The sequence below is a fragment of the Lutra lutra genome, chromosome 2 (genome assembly GCF_902655055.1).
Source record: "Lutra lutra chromosome 2, mLutLut1.2, whole genome shotgun sequence".
Classification (NCBI taxonomy): Eukaryota; Metazoa; Chordata; class Mammalia; order Carnivora; family Mustelidae; genus Lutra; species Lutra lutra.
The window spans coordinates 110,883,632-110,906,110 of record NC_062279.1 but is presented as its reverse complement, the minus strand read 5'-3'; the positions used below and the strand labels follow the sequence as shown (position 1 = coordinate 110,906,110).

The window sequence follows — 22,479 nt, the reverse complement described above, 5'->3', positions numbered from 1 at the left end:
TGCATCAAACAGGTGTCTCCTTTTATTTATTTATTTTTCCCTTTCATTTGTTATGACCTACCATTTTCTGGAAAGGGATTGTTATGGAATAAATACACTCATAAATGAAGTTTTCATATATGGTGTATGACCATGCTTTAATTCTTGTAATGTCAGGCATCCCTAGAATTAATCACAAAAGTGAATTCCTTCGCATAATGTTGCTTTATTGCAAACTCGATTGATAAAACATCTACAAAGTTGTACCTAACTTTTGAGGAACTGTTACTAATGATGATTATATCAAAGTACTCTGTATCTATTAACTCATTTAATTCCCACATCAAACTTATAAACAGGAGCTATATCTTTATTTTGCAGATGAGGAACTTAGGCATGGAGAAGATAAGTGATTTTCCAAAGCCACATAGCAAGAAAGTGGTAGAGATAGACCCTTTCCTGATTCACTATTCTATGTGGTCTCCAAAAATATCACTTTGATATTATTACTTCCACTTTAAGAAGAAGAAATCACTCTGAAAGGAGAATAAATATTTCTAGAGGTAGAAATGCTTAATAAAGTTCATCTTATTTAAAAAGTTGGAAATGTTTCAAAAGAGGGACAGGAGGTTCCTATTACCATATATTGCTTATGAAGTGGGTAGAGATACGGATACACTGGTAAAATCAGAAGAAAACAGTAGAAGGTGACTTCCCTATTCTGATGGTGGCCAATAAGGGCTAAAGGAATATAATGAGAAAGTAGACAAAGAGTTCACCCATGTGTAATTGACTGTAGTCCTGCATGGGGGAGTTATCTACCCTGAATCTATACAGAATCCAATTAAAGTTTCATTCTGATCTAATCTTTGCCATCAAGTAAGTGCACCACAATTTTCACCCTGTTTTCTGATTTACTTGTTTATATTTTTAAATATGATTGCATATATTTTGTTAAACTCTTTTAAGTCCTTTTTGAAATAAGGAAGAAAGTAAAAAAAAAACAATATATAAGCAAAGATGATAGATAGGTAGATGATAGATATACACATATCTAGTTGTAGAAATACTTTTTTCAGATTAAAAGGAAAAATAAAAAAAGAGATAACTTGAATTAAAAGTAGAATATATAAATGGAAGAAAAATATCAGTAGGTTTATAAAATGGAGCCAGAAATGAGATCCTTAAAAAAACTCATACCATAAATACTTGCTACTGGTGGGCTGCAAATCTGGTCCTAAGCTCTCTCGGTCAGTGGGAAAACAGAATCCTGATCAGTTACACAGTTTACAGGGTATATAAGATAAAATCAGAACAGTTGTTAGGAGAAGCAAAATTATTGCTGTTACTAATACCCAACAGAAATTTTTCCCCATGGTCCTCATAAAACCAGTAGCATGTAATATATAGGCTTACATCCTCAACTGTGCTTTTAGAGTAGACATAAAGACAAGTTTCATAGTGCTGTTGGCATCACTCTAAAACAACCTTTTAGCAAAGGCAATTCTTTAAGGTCAATATAATACCTTCCAGGTAGGCAGCCATCCTGTGATCTGACCAAATCTAAGGGTAGATTTTTAAAGTGTCTGGGATAATGGGCAGATTTCATCTTTTAAGCAATCTTTTCTATATATTGTTTCTGTCTGCAGATCTTTTGATAGATACTGGGAAGGAGTGAGTTTGAAATTAACTTTTAGGCAACCACTCAGAATTCAGATAATCTATACTCATGGTTAATTATGGACCTAGTCATTTTAACCAACAGTTGATCTGATAGAGAGGATTTTCCATCTCTTACCAAAAAGGCAGGGGGTGGGGGGTGGGTGCTTCAGATGGTTAAGTGTTTGCCTTAGGATCAGTTAATGATCTCCAGGTCCTGGGATCAAGCCCCACATCGGGCTCCCAACTCAGGAGGGAGTCTACTTTTCCCTCCGCCTTTCCCCCTGCTTGTGCTTTCTCTCTCTCTCTCTCTCTCAAATGAACAAATAAAATCTTTAAAAAGGTGAGGGCAGAAGGGAGACCAGGGAAGGACCTAAACCTGAATTAAAGACCAATTCTTCTGTATTCAAAGATTAACTGATGGAGAACCTATAGCCTGTTCTAAAATTCTCAGAAAATCTATTTAATACATAGACAACAAAGGTCATGAAATACTAGTCTAGATACTTGTTTTAACTTATATAACTTCCAGGTAATCTTTTTTTTTTAATATTTTATTTATTTATTTGACAGACAGAGATCACAAATAGGCAGAGAGGCAGGCAGAGAGGGAAGAAGGGAAGCAGGCTCCCTGGCGAGCAGAGAGCCCAATGCGGGGCTCGATCCCAGGACCCTGGGATCATGACCTGAGCCGAAGGCAGAGGCTTTAACCCACTGAGCCACCCAGGCGCCCCATAACTTCCAGGTAATCTTAATAAAGCACCTGGACAATGATTAACTTTGAGCTCCTCTGATAAATATTTTGAATTTTTGCTCAATTTGAATTCTATCAAGAATAGCAAGTTTTAGTTCTGAAAGGAAACTTAGAGATCACTTAATAGAATATGGAATTTAACAGATAATAAGATGGCATTCAAAAGAGGTAAAATCACTTTTACCCACATTGTATGTACCCAAAGAAAGACAAAACAAGAGAGAAAATCTAAGTCCTCCTTCACACCATTCATTGACTGCTCTGTCTGCGGACACAGGGTCGATAGCCCCAACAATTCCAAGGAAATCCTTTTTTTACTTCCTCTAGTCACTTCTAGTCCATCACCATAAAATCTGGTCTTTCAGGAGAGAACGTTAGTCCTTTAATTCATATTTTTCTTCTTTTCTTTCTTTCCTAGTCTGGGTGTCATTTCTTCTTAAGTTAAGGTGATTTTCATGGTTTATTCTCTCATTATCTGGAGTAAACAGATCATTGCAATCACAATATTGCTATGAGTTCAATTACTCATATATAAATAAAATAAAATACTTCATTTGGTTAACAGAAGGAAAAATATATTCCCTGACCTTCAGCCAGCAACATATTACAACAACATACCAAGTGAAGATGCTTGAGACAAAAAAACATTGGGTGAACTGCCATACTGCAAGTACTTAAAGCTAAGAGAGCTGCCAAGGTCAAGCCAAGGTGGCTCACATGGTGTCTTTCTGCCGTCTTCTGGGCCTCTGTACCAAAAGCTACCATTTTGCCATCACTGTCACTTCACATATTCAGTCTCTAATGCTGTTTGTTGCTCTATTCTGCTCTATGTCTCCCCTAGGAACATCTTCATTTTAATATAAATAGAGCGTTTTATCATGCGATGGCATGGAATCATGGAAGGTAGGACTCTCAGTATTATTGGACACACTGCATATAGATAGATCTATTCCAAAAGAGGTTTAAAAAAGCAAAATTAAAAAAAAATTAATAAAAGGGCATCAGTATTATTTATCTAAATATAACCATAGGTCTGTAACAGCAAGCCATAGGTCTATAACGGCCAAGAGTAAAAACTGAAGGTGAGGCTGTAACATTTTGCATTTGTGACTATTGCCAGGAAGCAGCTACATACAGGACAGATCCTATAGCTCTTAGCCATGTCTTTAAAATTCAGATTATCTTCATTGCCTTACCTGGAATGAGGGTCACTTTTGAATCCCCTAGTAAATGTTTAATATGCTAGCACTCCTCTGAGTTTTGGACAATTACAAATATGTTATAAGAGATGTTCTGAGACATAAGGAAGTTAAGCATAACCCTGGCTTGTCTCATCCACCTTGATTTTGAGGGAGTGGGGTAGGAGCAGTCACAAATTTAGGGTGACCAGAGCAGTTTTTTCTTCTAGGCCTGGCCTCCATAAGACTTCCTCGTGGTCTCAGGAGACTTCCTGTAGTTTCTGACAGTCTTTTGGGCTAATGTCTTTGATTGTTATCCCCTCTCTGCCTCCTAGTGGCCTGGCACTGTTTCAAGCCCAACATCTGGCAGTCACAGAACCATCAGGGCCCTGCAAGGATGACCAGTCACTCCCTTTGCCCTCCCCACGGTCACTGATCCTCTCTCACATCATTCAGGAAGATGATTCTCTCCTGATATTGACTGAAATATTTATTAGAATCCCCCAACATAAACCCGTGGTCTTATTTTCATTTGTAGAATAAACCTTCCCCTCTACAACAACAAACAATCATTTTCTCCTACAGAGTAAAGGTCCAGCAGAAGATAGATGTAAACAAACAAACAAAAGAAGATAGAAACATTGAGGAAGACAAGACCATCATACTTAACAGGATCCCTTTACACAAATCCTGAATCCGCACCTTGGAAGGCAGTCTGGGCAGGTACCTTAATTGTTACCTACCTTAGAGGCAGCTTGACATCTACCTGAAGCCCTTCTCCTTCCCTTACCACAGTTGGGTGTCTTATATTTCATTTTGGTTTTTTTGGTTAAAAAATATCAAATTGACTTTAAGTCCCCTACTTTAAGTTCGAGTGCTGTTGGTGTGGTAACATGACCAAAGTTTCCAAATGTTGGTATATGGCCTAGACTTTCTCTAGAGGTATTGACTTGCTAGTTGTTATCTGTTATACTAAATTATGCTTTGATTTTTTAAACTTAATATCTCTATCAAAAACATCTATAATTTAATAGTATAATCACCATCTCCTAACACATATATACATACACTTAAAAATGATTTTTGAGCTCTTGATTTTTAAATGGTGCTTCGCTGCTCATTTTGGAAATAAAAGTTAAAAAAATATTTTTCTCTTTCTGTCCTCTCTACCATCACATTTTAAATCAAAGGAAAACATATAAGATGTATCCTATATCCCTCTTTACTTATACTTTAAGTCAGTAGAAAAGGTTAAGGAGAAAGCAATATGAAGTCTGAAGTTCTGTTTAAATAGATATTAACAAAGTTCAAAGTGATAAAGCAAAAAACAGGGGCAATGGTTATTATTTATTGAATGCTGATGTTATTCTAAAATTATTTCATTTAATTTTTTAAAAGATTTTGTTTATTTATTTGACAGAGATAGAGACAGCAGGAGAGGGAACATACAAGCAGGGGGAGTGGGAGAGGGAGAAGCAGGCTTCCTGCTGAGCAGGGAGCCCGATAGGGGGCTGGATCCCAGAATGCTGGGATCATAACCTGAGCTGAAGGCAGACGCTTAACTAGTGAGCCACCCAGGTGCCCCTATTTCATTTAATTTTTACGTACCCCTTTCTGAAGAAACTTTGCATACGTTATGCTACCCTTAGGCCACATAACTGGTCATTGGAGGAGCAGTATACAAACTCAGATTCTAAAACCCTATAGCTTCTGCTTTTTCTACTGAATTGCACTTATCCCACAAAAGAAATAAATCATAACTTGTTTTTCCTAAACAATTTTTTTAAAGTTGAAGAGTAAAGCCTTGCATAGAATATGGTCAATTGTTTACTCTATATTATGTATTTTATAAGCTACTACTTCTTTTTCATCAGGAATAGATGCTTTTTACTCCAACTCCCTTTGAGGTTTCTGCTTTAAAATAGTTCTTTATTTTTTCAGCCATCTTACAGCATTCTTTAAATATTTTCTTAAATCACTGTGGTGTATGGGAAAGCACAGACACAATATATGGCAGCTACTCTTATCAGGAGGTAGGGGCCTTCTATCTGAGCCAGACTGTGGCTTGCTTTGAACAACAAAATGTGGCAGAATTGAAAATTCTCAAGCCTTGGCCTCAGGGGTCTTCAATCATGACATCATACGCAGAAAGGAACCCAGAAGAGAGGCAGCATCAATGCCTCAGATATGCTGCAAGGCCATTTTTGATACCCCACCCCCAGACGAGCTGCCAAATGGCTGTGGTCACATGACCAACTGCAGGCAAAACCGATGGAAGAGTTGCCCAGCTAAGCCCAACCAACCTGTAGAACTGTGGATGTAATAAATCACTGCTATTTTAAATCACCAGGCTTTACAGTAGGTTTTTTGTTTTGTTTTGTTTTGTTTTTTAGTGTAGCAGAATTAACGGATGTAACATTTGAAAGAAAAAGAACTTTGGTATATAGTAGGTACTCAATAAAAGTTAGTTCTGATCTTTTATTTCTTTATTTTCTGCTTTCATACAGCTAAATTGTAATTAGTTATTGATTTAAAGCAGTGTAACTGTTTTCTGGTCTGTAGAACACTATCAAATGGACTCAGTAAATATAGCTGGCATCTAAGCAGACTAAGGGTTATAACAGTAAATCTTTATTTATGATGCAGATGTGACTTCATAATGTGAAATTGTGCAGAATGTGAAATTTATGACGGTCCTACCATAGGGAATAGAAACTGAAAGTGTGTTGGATAAGAAAAAATAATGAAAGAGCTGACTCTCTGCTTCAGAGTCAGAAGATTGTTTGACAAATTCAAAGTTCATATACAGAAAAGTATGATTTGAGCAGATAAAAAATACAAAGAGTAAGATGTTGTAGCCAAGAATACCCTGGGATTTTTTCGGTGGGAGGAAGTGGGGAGATGTGAAAACACGTGCAGTCTATTTCCTGCAAACTGCTCCCTGGGAAAAAAGGTAGGAAAGAAGAAACAAAATAGGAAGACAGGAAAAAAGGAAGGCAGGAAGAAAGGAAGGAAGAGCCAAAGGTGTTCTGTCTGTTGCACAGTCTCACATACAATTAGAAAATGCTGTATTTTGCATCGACCTTCTTCTTGGAAATTCTTAACTAGAATACTAAACCCTGAGAAGTCTTACCAGAGAAACCTGTTTAACTTGATTAAAGCCACAAAGTTTTCAAATTTTGTTTAGATTTGAACTTTTCAAAAGAATTGTTATAACTACTAACACTCTTTAGGATGCACTATAGGGCAGTATTTTTCAAACCGCAGACCATAAACGATTAGGAGTTTATTAATCCAATTTAATAGACATGGCCTTTATTTGAAAAGCACAAAATAAGGGTGCCTGGTTAGCTCAGTCGGTTGAGTGTGTGACTTTGGCTCAGGGGAATAGAGCCCTACATCAGGCTCCCTGCCTTTTCCCTCTTCCTCTGCCCTTCCCCTCACTCAACCTCTCTCTCTCTCCCTCTCTCTCAAATAAATAAATAAAATCTTTTTTAAGAAGCATGAAACAAAATGTGTTGAAAAGGAAGAGACTATAATAGATCTGAGTAAAATACATATATAAAAGCAACATTTTGTTTCATAAAAATTTTCTTTCTACACTTTTTAATGAATCAAGATAAAAATTAATTGTTTTTCCAGTTTTTAAATAAATGAAACTTAAAAAGTCATCAAGTGATGACACAAATATTTTTTGTCAGGGAAATAACATTCCTTTACTATGTATTAACAACTGAAAAATTGTAGGAAGCGACATGATTAACAATTAAATTCTTGAATATATAGCACCATTCTTTAAGTAGTAAAAGTAAGTTAGATGGTTAGATGGTAATTTTGAGTAAGTGTCATTCTACAAACTTAATTTAACTATTAACTTCGATTTAACAACCTGAATGTTGAATGTTAAAAATGTAAGCAGCAGGGGTGCCTGGGTGGCTCAGGGGGTTAAAGCCTCTGCCTTCAGCTCAGGTCATGATCTCAGGGTCCTGGGATCAAGCCCCACATCAGGCTCTCTGCTCAGCAGGGAGTCTGCTTTCCTTCCTCTCTCTGCCTACCTCTCTGCCTACTTGTGATCTCTGTCTGTCAAATAAATAAATAAAAATAAAAATAAATGTAAGCAGCATCAGAATCTCACTTTTTTATAAATTTTTTATTTTGTTCAAAGTGACTTACTTTGTTTATTGCCTTTACCAGTAAATCTAATATAATTAATATTATTCATAATAAATACTATTTATTTATTATCTATTATTTATTTATTATATTACCAACTTATTTATTATCTCTCACTTAGTATTTGTTTAGGATATGGCAGGTACTATCCTAAGCAATTTACAGTCATTATTTAACCTAATACTCAATAATCTTAAATGATTAATAATAACCACATTTTACTTACTGAAGAAACTGAAGCTGAGATCATTTAGCTAACATGCCCTAGATCACTTCTAGGAGGGAGTGAAGCTGAAATTCAAACCTAGATATTTGCCATGAGACACTAATATGGTTACTAAAATCTCTGCATAGGAATCAAATACCATCATCATTTCAAAGATTTCATTATAATTAAGTAAAACTAAAACTTATCAAGAGACTGAAGAGACTGAAACTTTTCTAGCTTTCGTGTCTGATTCTATTATTAAGACAGATCACTTTCCACTGAATAACTTATCTTGAGACCCCTAAAGAGACCTTTGTATTAGTCTACTGATTTAAGAAGGAAGCATCTTTTTTATCAAGTCAGAAATGTTCCTGAACAACACCCAGTCCACCACTCCTGCCTGGAAACTTATCTGTATTCTCTCACTGATGCCCTTAGCACCAAAAGAGCAAGAGTAGATGAGATTGTCTACAGGTGGTGCAGAGAGGACATTGTGATGGGAAGCATTACATGAGGTCGGTGAGGCGTATTGTCAGCATGGAGAAGGGTCAAAATCAACAGGAGGGGACACCTGGGTGTCTCAGTAGGTTAAGTGACGTACTCTCGATTTTGGCTCAGGTCATGATCTCAGGGTGGTGAGACAGAGCGCCATGTAGGGCTCCATGCTCAGTGAGGAATCTACTTGTCCCTTTCCCTCCCTGTATTTGTGTGTGCACCCACTCCCTCTCTCAAATAAATAAATAAAATCTATAAAAATAGTCAACATAAAGTCCAGGTTTTTAGAAGCAGAAGTCCACGTGGAAAGCTAGAGAATTAGTCATAGAGTCACTAATTCAAAATTTCAAAAGGCTAAATTCAAAATGTGACATTAAATGTGACAAGACATAAAAGGGGATTTTAGGTTCGTCAGTGGAGCATTTAACTCTTGATCTCAGTGTTGTAAATTTAAGCCTGGCTTTGGGTATAGAGATTACTTAAAAATAAAACCTTAAAAAAAAAAAAAAAAGAAAACATAGAAATACAAATGCTCTGAAGCATATGAAAGGGGGTTCAACCTCATTAATAATAAAATAAATTCAGATTATAACTATTACATTTTTGGTAAGAGTTTCATACATGGTTTATATGTTTCTAGAAGGAATGTGAAATGGAAACAAACAAACAAACAAAACCAATCTCATGGAGGTCAATTGGAAAATAGTCACCAAACTAGCAATTGCATTTACTCTTTGATTCAGCTATCTCACTTATGTAAATGTATGGACAGATACATTTGCAAATGAGAAAACAATATATGTTTAAGTTATTCATTAAAGCTTACTTCTAGTGACTAATGATTGGAAACACCTTAAGTACAATCAATATAGGAACTGGTTAAATAAATCAGTGTGCGTTTGTACAATGGAAAATGTTGTCCCTATTTTTAAAAAGGGGAAAAAAGGAGCCACTCTATAAAAACTGAGACAGAAAGATAACTAGGACATACTATTTTTAAAGATATACTTCAAAGTGGAAGAAATACTACGGAAAAATTACTACTTTCAGGTGAAAGTCAAACTATTCTACTAAAAGCAGCTTATTATTTTTCATCAAATATGTTTTATCCAGAAATGAAAACCTCGGTCTATCATGTATTGATTATACAATTAGAACTGACTTTATCTTTTATTTTGCCAGCATCAGTATCAAATATTCCAAGCTATGGTAATTATTGATATCCAACTAGAGGTACATTTGTTTTAAGTATCTGGCTAATGAACTCAATAGTTACACTTGTAGGTTGTAAATTCTTTCACATTACTGATGTGGCATGAATTGGACTGGCAGATGAGAATGTCTTTTTACATATTCTTGTCACCAAGACCCTCCTCACACAAATCTCCAGAGTAGTCTACAAGTCATAATAACTTGAATATAAATGTGTTTCAGCTACACTGGAAATGAAATGATTACGTAAATTTTTACTTTAAGGATTTAGCAGTACCAAAGAAAGACTATCTGACATCTGACATTACTATTATTATTCTGGGTATGTGCTTCTTTCAGAATATTTCAGCTATTGTGGGAGTCTCATCAATGCTCGAAATAAAATGATATCTCTCATTCCAAATTTAGAATAAAGAACTCCAGTTACAAACCAGATTAATAAGAACAACTTAATATGTTACTTTAGGGTTTCAAATTTCCATGATGATAGGTATCATTAACTGAAAGATAATAGATTTGAGGCAAACTTACCATGATGTCAATCCCCTCTGCTGTAATATTTGCTGTATATGATGAATTTGTCCTTGGAATTACAAAATCACTATCTTTTAATTATTCTCTTTACTGTATTTCATCTTGAAAACTAAAAGGAATATGTCCATCTTTTTAGGATTTATTTCGATAATAATTACGGCCCTATTCATTTCATGTCATTTCAGTGTGGCTGTCATTATTGGCAGAAGACAATACTACAGACTGAGCTCAGTAATCATGGAGTTCTCTCTATGTCCTTCATTGAGTATGCACTCTTCTACCTGGTATTTTAAAATTTTAGGTTAAAACGTTACATACACACCCTGATTATAAAGAATGTCCACGTCCAGTTAGAAATTCACAAAAGGCAATCATGAAGCAATTATGATGAATGTCATTAATTCCAGAATAATTTTTAGGTATGTTCGTAAGTTTCTCTTGCCTACAGAAATGATGTGAAAACTCACTTACAAGCTTACACTTAACAATAGGCATGGGGACGAAAGAAGCCTATGAAAACACAAACAGATTGATATATTCATTTTCTACTTTCTCACCATTTAGAGCAAATCCTTGGGTCAGAATCTTAGAACAGAAACTTAATAGCTGTAATAAAACCTATAAAAAACATGAAAATTCTTGGATTTCCCACTATATATATATTGTCTGGTGACTGTGACTTTATAATTGTTCAGATCTAATGATATTTACATGAAAATTACCTTAATCAGGCTCATTAGAATTTACATGACCCTAATTTTTTTTAATTAGATAAGCAGTTTTTATAATGATAGCACAGGCATTTAAAATAGTGCCTGGTTCAGGGCTCCTGGATGGCTCAGTTGGTTAAGTATCTGCCTTCAACTCAGGTCATGATGCCAAGGTCCCAGAATTGAGTCTGTATCGGGCTCCCTGCCCAGCCGGCAGTCTGCTTCTCCCTCTGCCCCTCCTACCCACTCATTCTCTCTCTCTTTCTCTCTCTCTCTCTCTCAAAAAAAAAAAAAAAAAAAGTAAATAAAATCTTTAAAAGGAAACAGAATAGTGCCTGATTCAGAGCAAGTAGTCAAACATGTTAACTAATAGTAATATTAATATATCAGAATAAGAACTCTGAGTTTGGTAGGCACTGCAATGTAGAGTCTATTCAGAAGAGTCTGGAACTAAAAGGCTGGAAAATAGGTGCACCCACTATTGTGATTCATGTGCTTGAGAACAAGGCAGCAACTTGTAGGAAGTGAAAGTCAGAAATTGAGAATGGCAGTAGGTGATATGTGGCAATGACCAGGGGTAACAATTGGTATAATAGCATGGAGGTCAAGCAGGGCAGCAGATACTCTAAAAATAGAAAATTTGCAGAAATTATTTTTTATTTGACTCATTCAATAAACATTACCTAAGCAACCACTATTATCACACAAAAAATATAGTACATAGACTGCTTTTGATATTTGGAAGTTGAAATCATAGCTATAAAACTAGGTAAGTAAAACCACAATGATGATATTTTGTGAAAGGCCCATTAGTAAAACCAAAGAAGGCAGGTGGTTAAAACCCAAGAGCTATGGGAATACATGTGGCCACTCCTCTTGGTTGGGAATTCGGGAACATAATCACAGACTCAGAGAGGACCTGCAAGGACAAGGGACTATCCCTACTACATGATCAGCCAAGTCCACGGTTAAAGTAGGTTCAAGCCACAGACTCAAACATGGAAGAACAAAATAGGAACCAAGTGAAACAAAGACTTAAGGTGGGGGCTTGGTCACAGGAATCAGTCAGTAAACAGTTAACTAAACCAAAGGATCAGCATGGATCACAGTACAGTCAACGCTGTGCTATTTCTTCTCCAAGGTGAAATGGAGCCCTGATAAATATCCCTCATTAGTACTAGTACCCAAATCTTGTAAAGTTCCTTTGTAAAGGAAGAAAAAATATGGCTGGCTCAGAGGAAAAATAATGGGCTGAATAACTACTAAAAACCTACTAGCAAGTGAGTTGATATCTCTATGTCCAGAAATTAAATATGATTTGTATCAGTGTGCTACTTAGAGAGTGCCATTCAGTAGTTTTCCTAGTAGACAATAACAGTAAAATACATATATATGTTTCAAAAAGATCCTCATCAATATGATCAATGCACTTAAAATAAGCAAGAAGATATTGAACACCAAAAAGGTGGGCAAAAAATGTAGATATATATAGTTATAGACATGTTGATGCATGTCATATATGTTTCAGGAACAATTATGAAATATTTAGTTGATTTACTCTAGTAGCTAACAAATATTAGCCAACCATATAATAAGACAGCTATCTAAAAAGCTATTAATACTTGAGATGCATTGGCAACAGTTGTTTTGCCTTGGTAATGGAAGATACAGCCCCAGGGCAGGAAGAAATGAAAGTTCTGGGTTCTAAAATATACATAGGTTAACCTGGGTGAACAGGATAGAAACTTTTATTACTGGTGAAATAGACAATGGAAAGAGGTACGTGGCCCAATAATAATGCAAAAAAATAATATTATATCTCAGCAATCAAGGTGGGGGAGGAAAGCACTGAAGTCAGACATACCTGGATTCAATACTGATCCCTCCAATAACCATTAAAATATAGAAGTATAACAAATGTAGGGGAAGCTATGAATCGAGTTATCTTATAATTAGAATGTTGTAACAAAGATCACATCCTATCATGCTTGGGTAACTTCTTTCAAATACAGAAAGTTCTTTGAAAAACTAAACATCTAATATTAAATACATACAGAGGTAGCAAAAACCATCTACTACCAGTGACCGTTTCTAGTTGCTGCAATTAGGACTTACATCCCCAGGAGTTGTATCGACATAAATTTTAAGCTATATTTAGTACTAAACAGGATGATAAGACATGGAGGGCAAAATTCAAATTCCCAGCAGTGACCTGCTCTTCCAATAACAAAATACGTCTAGGTTGGTTCTATCTGGAAAATAAATAGCAAGAAGCGACCATCTAGAAATTGGACAATTATGACAAGTCAGATAATCAGACACCTTTTCAAAACTGAGTTGAGAAAACAACCTCGAGAGTTGGTAACTAGAAGGAGTGACCAAAGATCTTGCTTTTCCTGCCCAGCATGCATTAGCTATGTGAGCTTAAACAAACACCCCAACTCGATGTCTAGAACACTGCCTGGCACATGGTTAGCACTCAGTAAGTGTGGGTTGGTTGACGGTATGAATAGTCCTAGCCTCTAAGGGACAAATTTCCTCAGCTTTGCAGTGAGATGTACATACTGGGTGACGATTTATGTAACTTCTAGCCAGCTTTGTTCCTAAATCGTTTCCATGGCTACGGGTTGCCCAGCCCATCTAAGACCCAGACACCACCAATTCAGGGCACTGAAGCCAGATAAAGGAGACTCATGTCTCACAAATGTGCTTGCCAAAGAGAGCACAATGAAAAATGGGCCGAGATTCAGCAGCTGCCACCCTACAAATATCTTCAGCTTCATGTCATTGCAAGCAGCGAAGAGGACTTCTTGCTTATTGTTCTTTTCAGGCGTACCTGCATGAGGCCAGCCTTAAAGTCTTGATAGCATACTTTTGAAATATAGGGGCTTACGAGCATGCTCCTAGTAAAATATGAGTAAAAATTTAAGTGTTCATGTGTTTTTATTTTTCCTCACTTTATTTGGATAGTTTGTGTATCAACCTGGCTTTCATTCCCTCTCCTTTGAAACTGTAATATTTATTTTTGTTGAAATTATTTTCTGCTTGGTATGAAAATATACTTTAGTAGGCATTAATACTACTTAGGAGTTCAGTTTTAATGAAATTTTAAGGCAAAAAAAAAGTCTTAAATCCAGTATGATTCACTTCAAAAGCATAGGTCAAATATCACACTCCTCACGGAAATCTTTTTCCCACCATTCCTTCCTTTACTCCTTAAACATTCTGACCTCCCATTAAAGTTGTAATATTAGGTGTCACTAAACAAATAGCTTCTTTTCTAGCCTCGATTTGGTCTTCTTTTCTTCTCTCCCTTCCTTCTTCACCTCCCATTTCCATCTCTGCCACCCTTTCTCCATCATTTCTGCCTTTCCAGCACTCTGGAGTCCATGTGCCTGGAATCAAATCCCAAACCCACCATTTAGTGGATGTGTGACCTTGAGCAAGTTATTTAAACGCGCGACAGCTCAGGTACTCCGTTGGTAAGTCAGTGATAATATTTAAGAACAGAACCAACCTTAAAAGTTTGTTACAGGGGCACCTGGGTGGCTCAGTGGGTTAAACCTCTGCCTTCAGCTCAGGTCATGATCTCAGGGTCCTGGGATCGAGCCCCGCATCGGGCTCTCTGCTCAGTGAGGAGCCTGCTTCCCCCTCTCTCTCTGCCTGCCTCTCTGACTACCTGTGATCTCTCTGTCAAATAAATAAATAAAATCTTAAAAAAAAAAAGTTTGTTACAAAGATTCGATGACTTAATGTATTTACATTTAAAATCATGCTCCAACCATCCTACAGTCATGGTGGAAGTCTAACATTCCTGCTGTCCTTATTTCACAAATGTCTATTTGGCTACTCTGGGCACCTTGTTCTACTCAAGATACTGAGCAATCCCTATCTTAAATACTCATGGGTGTTCTTGGACTGCCTGTCACCTCTCCTGCCCCAGGTCCTATTCATACATATATTTAAATGATCAAGAAACCGTGTAAGTGGAATCCACTTCGACCCACCCCCCACCCCCCCATACCCTGCCCTGCTTGATTGGCTTTTGCAAACAGAAGGCATTCTCTGCATCTGCCCTCAACAATAAACCTGCAAGGAAATAGCTATAACTCACAGCCATGTATCTATTTGTGGCTCTGAGTCTTTATATCACCTGTGTTAAAATATCACAATATTTCAGCTGTTAATTGAAGCACTCTGGCGTCTTGAGTTATTTTTATAGTCAACTTGAGATGACATGTGATAGTTCAGATTAATGGAAGCTGTGAGTCAGAAATTCTGTCTCTAGTTATGGTTATAACTTTTAACATGTGCTAACATGTGATATCTGTAGATCATGTGACCTGTAGTTATTTCTAAAATGGGTATTTGAAACACCGAACTTTTGTCATGGTAACGCTTTATGCTAAATGAAAGCAACACTTAGTCCCATAATTTTTTTTTTTTTTTTCTGGTACCACATGTCTTAATAAAAAGCAGTCATTCTAATGTTTTTCAGATGTCTTCAGCAAACCAAGGGTATTTAAAATAAGCAAATACCAGGTGAAATAGGTTTATCAACCTTTACGAGATTATTTATAAAATACTGATCGTGAGTGAGGAAACAAAACTCATTTGTGGGAAAGAAAACCCATCTACTTTTAAAGTTGCTCCGATACGTAGAGAATAGATTCTTCCAAAGTCTAGGAGGCATTCAGGAAACCAACGCAAAGAAAGTGCAAAGTCTCTAAGAAGGCAGCCTGGAGATCCTTTTAAGTGATGTGAGCAGTGAAGCTCTCAAAATGAGGCTAATTAGCTGTTTGATGTACTTGACAGAGAAAGATGTATGCAAGCAGAGAGGAAAGACTGCAAACACAGATATCCCTGATTGCATTATTGTCCAAAACTTTAATTAATTTCTTGAGGACTGTCTTTTCCATAATTTAAAATGGTTTAAAAGATGTACAACTAACAGGTTCAAAGTGTTTCTTTAGCTAATCACTTGCACTGCAGGAGGCTGAAAATTATAGAGCACATTTTATACACTTCTCAAGCCATCCAAGAATTACTTTTACAGGCTCTGGCTTTCATTCTTCCTCTGTTTGCGTAATGGCATTGAGAAATGTGTGACATGACTTCACTGATATGTTGTTCAAAGCCCAAACAGCCACTACTCTGCTCTTCACGGCACAGAAGGTATAACTGTCTTTTGGCATGAAAATGTTCTGTTGGCACATTTGTGTCATGAAAGATAAAAATCTAATACTGGTTATGGATTCAGTTAAGAAACACACTTTTCTGGAGTTTAAAATAAAAATGATTCCTTCAGCTAGGATGACATGTTTCTGTAAAACATAGATTATAAAGAAAAAACAACTTGAATACCAACTGGAGACCACTTTCTGAATAAAAATTATAATGGAAGTTTATAGATAGAATAACAACTGAAACATAAACATGCAAAGAGATATGAAGTTGTCTCCATTGATTTTAGTTATCCAAACATAAATTACGAACTTCATTAACTTTGCTTACTTTCTCCTCGTGAATATTTTTTCTTCTTTTTTTTGGTGAAGTTGTATAAGAATATTCAGAAAGAGATATGTGAGGATAAGAACCTCAATGTCTTATTCTCTTACAAGCTGTAGGGTCCTTATGGGGCACTTCAAATGTAGTAGGTTCAGCTAGTAGTCAAGAAATTGTATTGAAAAGGTCTTTTGTTAGGGATAGCCAAGATTTTTGCCAAAATCATTCAGGACACAAATTCTATGAGTTTTTTAACTTCTACCCATATGTCCTATTTTTATGTATGGCTATCCATGGGAAAATTCAATACTTACTGAAGATTTACTAGGTGTCCCTGTTATTGGTGATAGAGCAGAAAAGTAAACAGAAACTTTCTTTATGGAGCTCACACAAATAAACTACAAAAATAAGTAATGCAAACATAGTATGAGGCGGTCATATGCTCGTTAAAGGAGAAGGAACGGCAGCGCATCATGTGGAGACCTGTGGCCCACTGGCGTCTACATGGAATGGGTTGGAGAGATTTTTAGCAGTGTAACCTGATCTGACTGCATTATAAGATTTCATTGGCCGCTGTGCCAAGCTTACTCTAGAGTGGACCCAGAGTACAAATAAGGAGGCCACTTCGGGAGTTATTACAGTGATCTGAAAAAGAGAAGATGGTGGCTTAGGGGCACCACCCCATTGGAGCAGGAGAGCTATGAGCAAACAAATGGTTACAATCCACGGGGGTGTGTACGAACAGGCACACAATGTTTTCCCTCTGCGCTTTTGATCTTACCTTTATCATCTCCTTCTGGACTGGACTTCATCAATTACCCCAGCAGATCAATCTCTCCCACTCTGCTGCTTTCTTTCCCAAGCCTCTCTCATTAAAAAAAAAAATATATATATATATATATATATATAAATTTTCTATATAAATTATAAATATATTTTATATAAATTTTTATATATATTATATATATATATATGTATATTTTTTTTTTCCTTTAGCCTTTGTAAATGTCAGAGAAGAGGTGATGTTTGAGTTGAGACTTCGGGAGTGAGTAAGATTTCAGCAGGTGGATAAAGAAAAAGAATCCAGGCGAAGGCAACCACAGCGTGTAGGAGGCAAAGTCACTGGCTTGAAGAGGTGGGCACTTGGGGAACTAGGAATAGCTCGCTATTTCTGGAGTGTCCTCATGCGCATTGATACTGCTCTAAAATTTGGTGCCCTGCTCTTTTTTTTTTTTTTTTAAAGATTTTATTTATTTATTTGACAGAGAGAGATCACAAGTAGATGGAGAGGCAGGCAGAGAGAGAGAGAGAGAGAGAGAGAGGGAAGCAGGCTCCCTGCTGAGCAGAGAGCCGGATGCGGGACTCGATCCCAGGACCCTGAGATCATGACCTGAGCCGCAGGCAGCGGTGGTGCCCTGCTCTTACACTGTAGTTTAGGGTGGTGAATAATGGCTTCTATTGGCAGAGAAGGAGGAAGGTGCTTCCCTGAGAAATGGAGAACCAGAGAACATCAGAGCAGAGGAGAATGAGAATTGACCCCAGCCAAGACCGGGATATGCAGAAACAGCGGTCTCTTCTTTCAGGGCACTGTGTGTAATGGAAATCTTCGAGAAGAGGAGGCCTGGCTCTCATGGGGAGAGCGGTTTATTCGCTGAGAGAGACAATTTGTGTTTAGGAGTTGATCTGTCCAGAGCACATCAGGGCTGGCCAGAGATGGGGCTCCCCCTCACAAAAATAACCCACTAATCCTTTTAAAAGCAGTACCATAAGCCAGTAACACAGGTATTTCAAACATAGCTTGGGGCCTAAATTCAAACTATAATTTTACCAAGGAGGGGCGCTGGACTACTTTCAGGGGACAGTCTGGTATCCCCAGAAAGCAATTCTCCCTAATAACATGCTATTTTTACAGGGTCTTTTAGGGTCTGACACAAGGGGATCTTCCAGAGATTGTGGAGAGCCAATGGGAAATTCTAAAAAGACGAGAAATGTGACTAGATTTAAGGAAGATGCCTCTGGAAGCAAGGAATGAGCGGATTAGGCAGGCAAGGCACTGGTTATGTTGAAACTAATCAGGGGGCTATTGCAGTACTTCAGGCAAAAATAATGGAGACTTAAAAACATAGTGGGCCAACCCCTGAACATACATCAGTATCATATAAATGCTAGCCCTAGGTAAGGAGACATTTGGAAATAAATTCTGGAGGAAGAAAACATAACAGTGGGAAATCCTGCTGGCATTGAACCTCCTTTTAATAGTGAGAGGCTGAGTACATTAAAGCAGCAATTTATTTGATGGGCAATTGATATCTGGCAGGCTTGTGACAGCCTTGTTGCCAGGAGAGCACGGTTATGGTCTCAGCCTGTGACTTTAAAAACTTCACTGGGGGAAAAATTACAGTCGGGCAAGCAGCAGCAGGGCACGGCCTAAGGCACAATATGCCGATAACGAAGTCCCAGGGAAAACTGATTTGTGGCTTCTGAGAACATGTGCTGAGAGCCTCTGCTATTGACTAGTTGTGGTTCATCGGGATGTAGATCTATCTTGGCTAACAAGAAAGCACTAGAGGTCTTCATTTAGCCACTGAGCCCATGTCTCTGGAGACTGAGAGCGGGGGTCTCTACCTTCCCACCAATCAACACATCAAAAGCTGCAGAATATATTTTCACTTTCAAAAAATGCAAACTGCAAGCGAGATAAAGTTGCCAAACTCTACTTGAAACGAGGTGAATGATTACAGCGCAGCTCCAGATATAAAGAATAAATCATGGGTGCCCAGCCGGAATTTTCTTATGCGTGTCAACAAGGAAGATAACTGAGTGTCTGTATCCACAGGACATCCACACCACATTCATTGGACTAGAGAGGATTAAAACCATTTACACTGGCCTTTCTTATTTGAATAATTGGAAGCGGCACACTTTGACAGGATTTCTTACCGAAAATAACTGGTTGGAAAGAAATGATTAGAATATTCATCTTTGTAACCCTCACATAATTACTTTGCATGGGCTTTTCACTCCAGCCATAGAGCTCAAGGCAAGAATACATTTCCTTTTTCATTTAATTTCAAGCAAGTTCTGCCTTTCCCAGGAGTTTGAGATTCCATTTGAAAATAAATTCTGAATTTTTAAATGTTTTCTCAAATTATCAGCTCTTTTGACATTGATTCTAATATTATCAAGACCTTTCCTCCCAGATGTTTTCCAGGAAGACTTACTCACAAAAGGTCATCACTGTTTCCAAGCTTTGAAGGATCATTTAGTTTCGGCAGTCTCGATTTGGGATGTGTGCAGGTGCATGAAAAAGAGAGAAGGTTACCCTTTGGTAAGCTCTGTTTAATTCTCTAAAATGAGCGAAAGGTCACGCCAGGGAGGTAGGCTCCTTATGCATTTGAAGTAAAAGCCAGTGTTTTCGCTTTAAATTCCAGGTGGCCCAGTAAGGAATGGAATGCATGCTTTGGACAGCTTCCCTTCCAGTTACCTCTTAAGGGAGATGCCACTTTGATTTACTGGGCTCACCGAAACAGGTTCCTTCGGGGCTGTTAGCAAGACAGGTGCTGGAGTGGCACGTCAGTGTACGTATTTCTGGGTGCTGTCAGTTCCCTTATTGGGGATCCAACTGGGAGGGGTTCTCCCTTGGCTCCAAAAACTCCCTGTCTCAGAGGTTATCTCCTCACAGCCTTTCTTCCCAATTCCATGGAAAGATTAATATTAATCCCATTATTTTATATATCCAGTACATCGATGAACTGATGGCCATGGTGATCGCTGATATCACGTTGTGCACCAGATGCCCTGTTATCGTCTCCCTCATTTAAAACCAAAAAAAAAAATAAATAAATAAACATTACAGTTAATTTTAAACTGACAACCATGATTGTGGGATGCAAAAGCAAACAAAACTCGATGGTAGATTAAGAGTCAGGCACAGATTCAACATTCAAATTTCAAACCCGCACTCTAATTCTAAAAGTTTGTCTGTTGTCTTGTATATATTTTCATATTTCAACGAAAATGCCTGATCTCATTTCAAAGCTTTTATTAAGAAAGTCAATGTTAGGGAAGCTTTTCCAGCCCGTTCATTCCACAGAGGTTCCAAAAAAGCTTAAAGGAATGTCTCTGTCCACATGAAGGACTAGACAACACATAAACTAAACTTGCAAGACATGCCATTTTACATACCTCTGTAACATCCGGATTAGACTAGGACAGTGCCTACCCCCCGGGGCAATTCTTAAAGACCACCCAGGAAACTCAGCCACTGCAGAATGTTGCAGCAAGACTGTTGATTTAGGACTTGAGAACCTTTCAATTGTGTCTATACTACAGCAGCGACCTGTTTATTTAGGGCACAATTAAAAACCTAACCAGATGAAATTTGAATATTTGCTTCTCTAGAATGGAGCTTATTTGGAGGGACACTTCCTTCTCCTCCGGTCACTGTGTTCCTTGTAAAGCAGGTCTTCATCTGGTTTTGTGGACATCTACAAAAGCAGTTCAAGGGCATTAACAAGGACCACGCTTAATTTGATGCCATACCTAAATCAAAATAAAACCCCAGAGTTAGGGAGAAGCCCCCTTGCCTAAGTGAGCACATTTGATTCATTTACAAATTTAATTAAATAAATAAAATCCTTAAAGCTTATTAAGAGGTATGATAGAGGTATGATAGGTAGCTGTTTTACGTGTAGTTTAGCAAGGGTCAAAGGTCAGAGGGTTTGCAAAGAAAGTAAACTTTTTCTTGCATTTCTCTAATAGACCGATCCTCTGGTCTGTAAGTTTTTGGTACACTAATCTTTGCTCTCTGTTCTAACAAACGCATAACCTCCTGTACCCAGGAATAGCAGGGTTTAGGCTCTGTACTAGGAAGCAGGGAGCTGGTCTCTTTTAATCTGTTATCATATTAATCCAAGATTTCCTTACTAACCACCACCACAGTCTTAGTACAAAAAAAAAAAAAAAAAAAAAACTCAGGGTTGCATCTACAAGGAATGGATCCTCAGAAACTGTCCTTATATGTTGGATATCAAAATAGGCATGAAACTCTAGTGTCACCCCCAACAACAAGGTCATTCACGGTCAGCATTTCTCATTTATATTGGCAGAAGTTTAAATGAAGATGAATCAGAAAGTTGAGGCTTCATCTTAACCACAGGGTAAAAATATATATATATTTTCTAAAATGAATTAGCTTCATTTTTAAAATTCAGCACAGTCCAAGATATTTTTGCTATAAGATGAAAAAGTAATGATTTAGAGGCAGTTTTGTTTGGGGAGGTGTTGGTTTTTGCTGGAAAGGGTCAGGAGAAGGATTTGTCTTATGTTATGTAAGAATTTGGGGAGAAACTAAGCCTCTGATACATGGGCCAATGAGTTAGAGCCTTTCTGTTTGTTCTCTGGAATTAGAGTTGAAAACAAGACCACATTTAGTTGCATTGATGGCAATGTTCCCATTATTGCTGTTTTCATCAGGCTACTTGTAAGCAAGAGTAAAGTTATTTGAATGAACAGCAGGGTTCTTTGGAATATAAGGAGATTATTATATGAAGGACTTCATATTAATAATTGAAAATATTAACATATGTGGGAAACAAAATATGCTTTTCAACATTTCCTCGGAAAGATGTGAAAACATCTTATAACTTATTCTGTTCACCTTTTCTCAAGCGTACGGAGCCATGGGGCTTTCTTCCCCAGGTGACCACATGACAGCAGCCAGACCAGGACCACTGAGAGTGAGAAGAGAACTGTGAGTTCCTGAACAAGTTTAACTAACACTGCCATAGGTAAACACACCATCAGCCTATCTACAAATAGCTTCTAGACTCCCCCATATAAACCTTCTTCCTACTGTAAATAGTTTATTTCATTTTTATGTTAAACTTAGAAACAATGGGGTGCCTGGGTGGCTCAGTGGGTTAAAGCCTCTGCCTGCGGCTCAGGTCATGATCCCAGGGTCCTGGGATCGAGCCCCGCATCGGGCTTTCTGCTCAGCGGGGAACCTGCTTCCCTTCCTCTTTCTCTGCCTGCCTCTCTGCCTACTTGTGGTCTCTCTCTGTCAAATAAATT

The 22,479-nt window shown here is 37.5% G+C and overlaps 1 pseudogene; it reads left to right on the top strand.

Annotated features, from left to right (window-relative positions):
• LOC125094117 (ribosomal protein L18-like) overlaps positions 1-22,163 on the top strand; it is a 46,264-nt pseudogene extending 24,101 nt beyond the window's left edge.
• Positions 22,164-22,479: the final 316 nt, after the last annotated feature.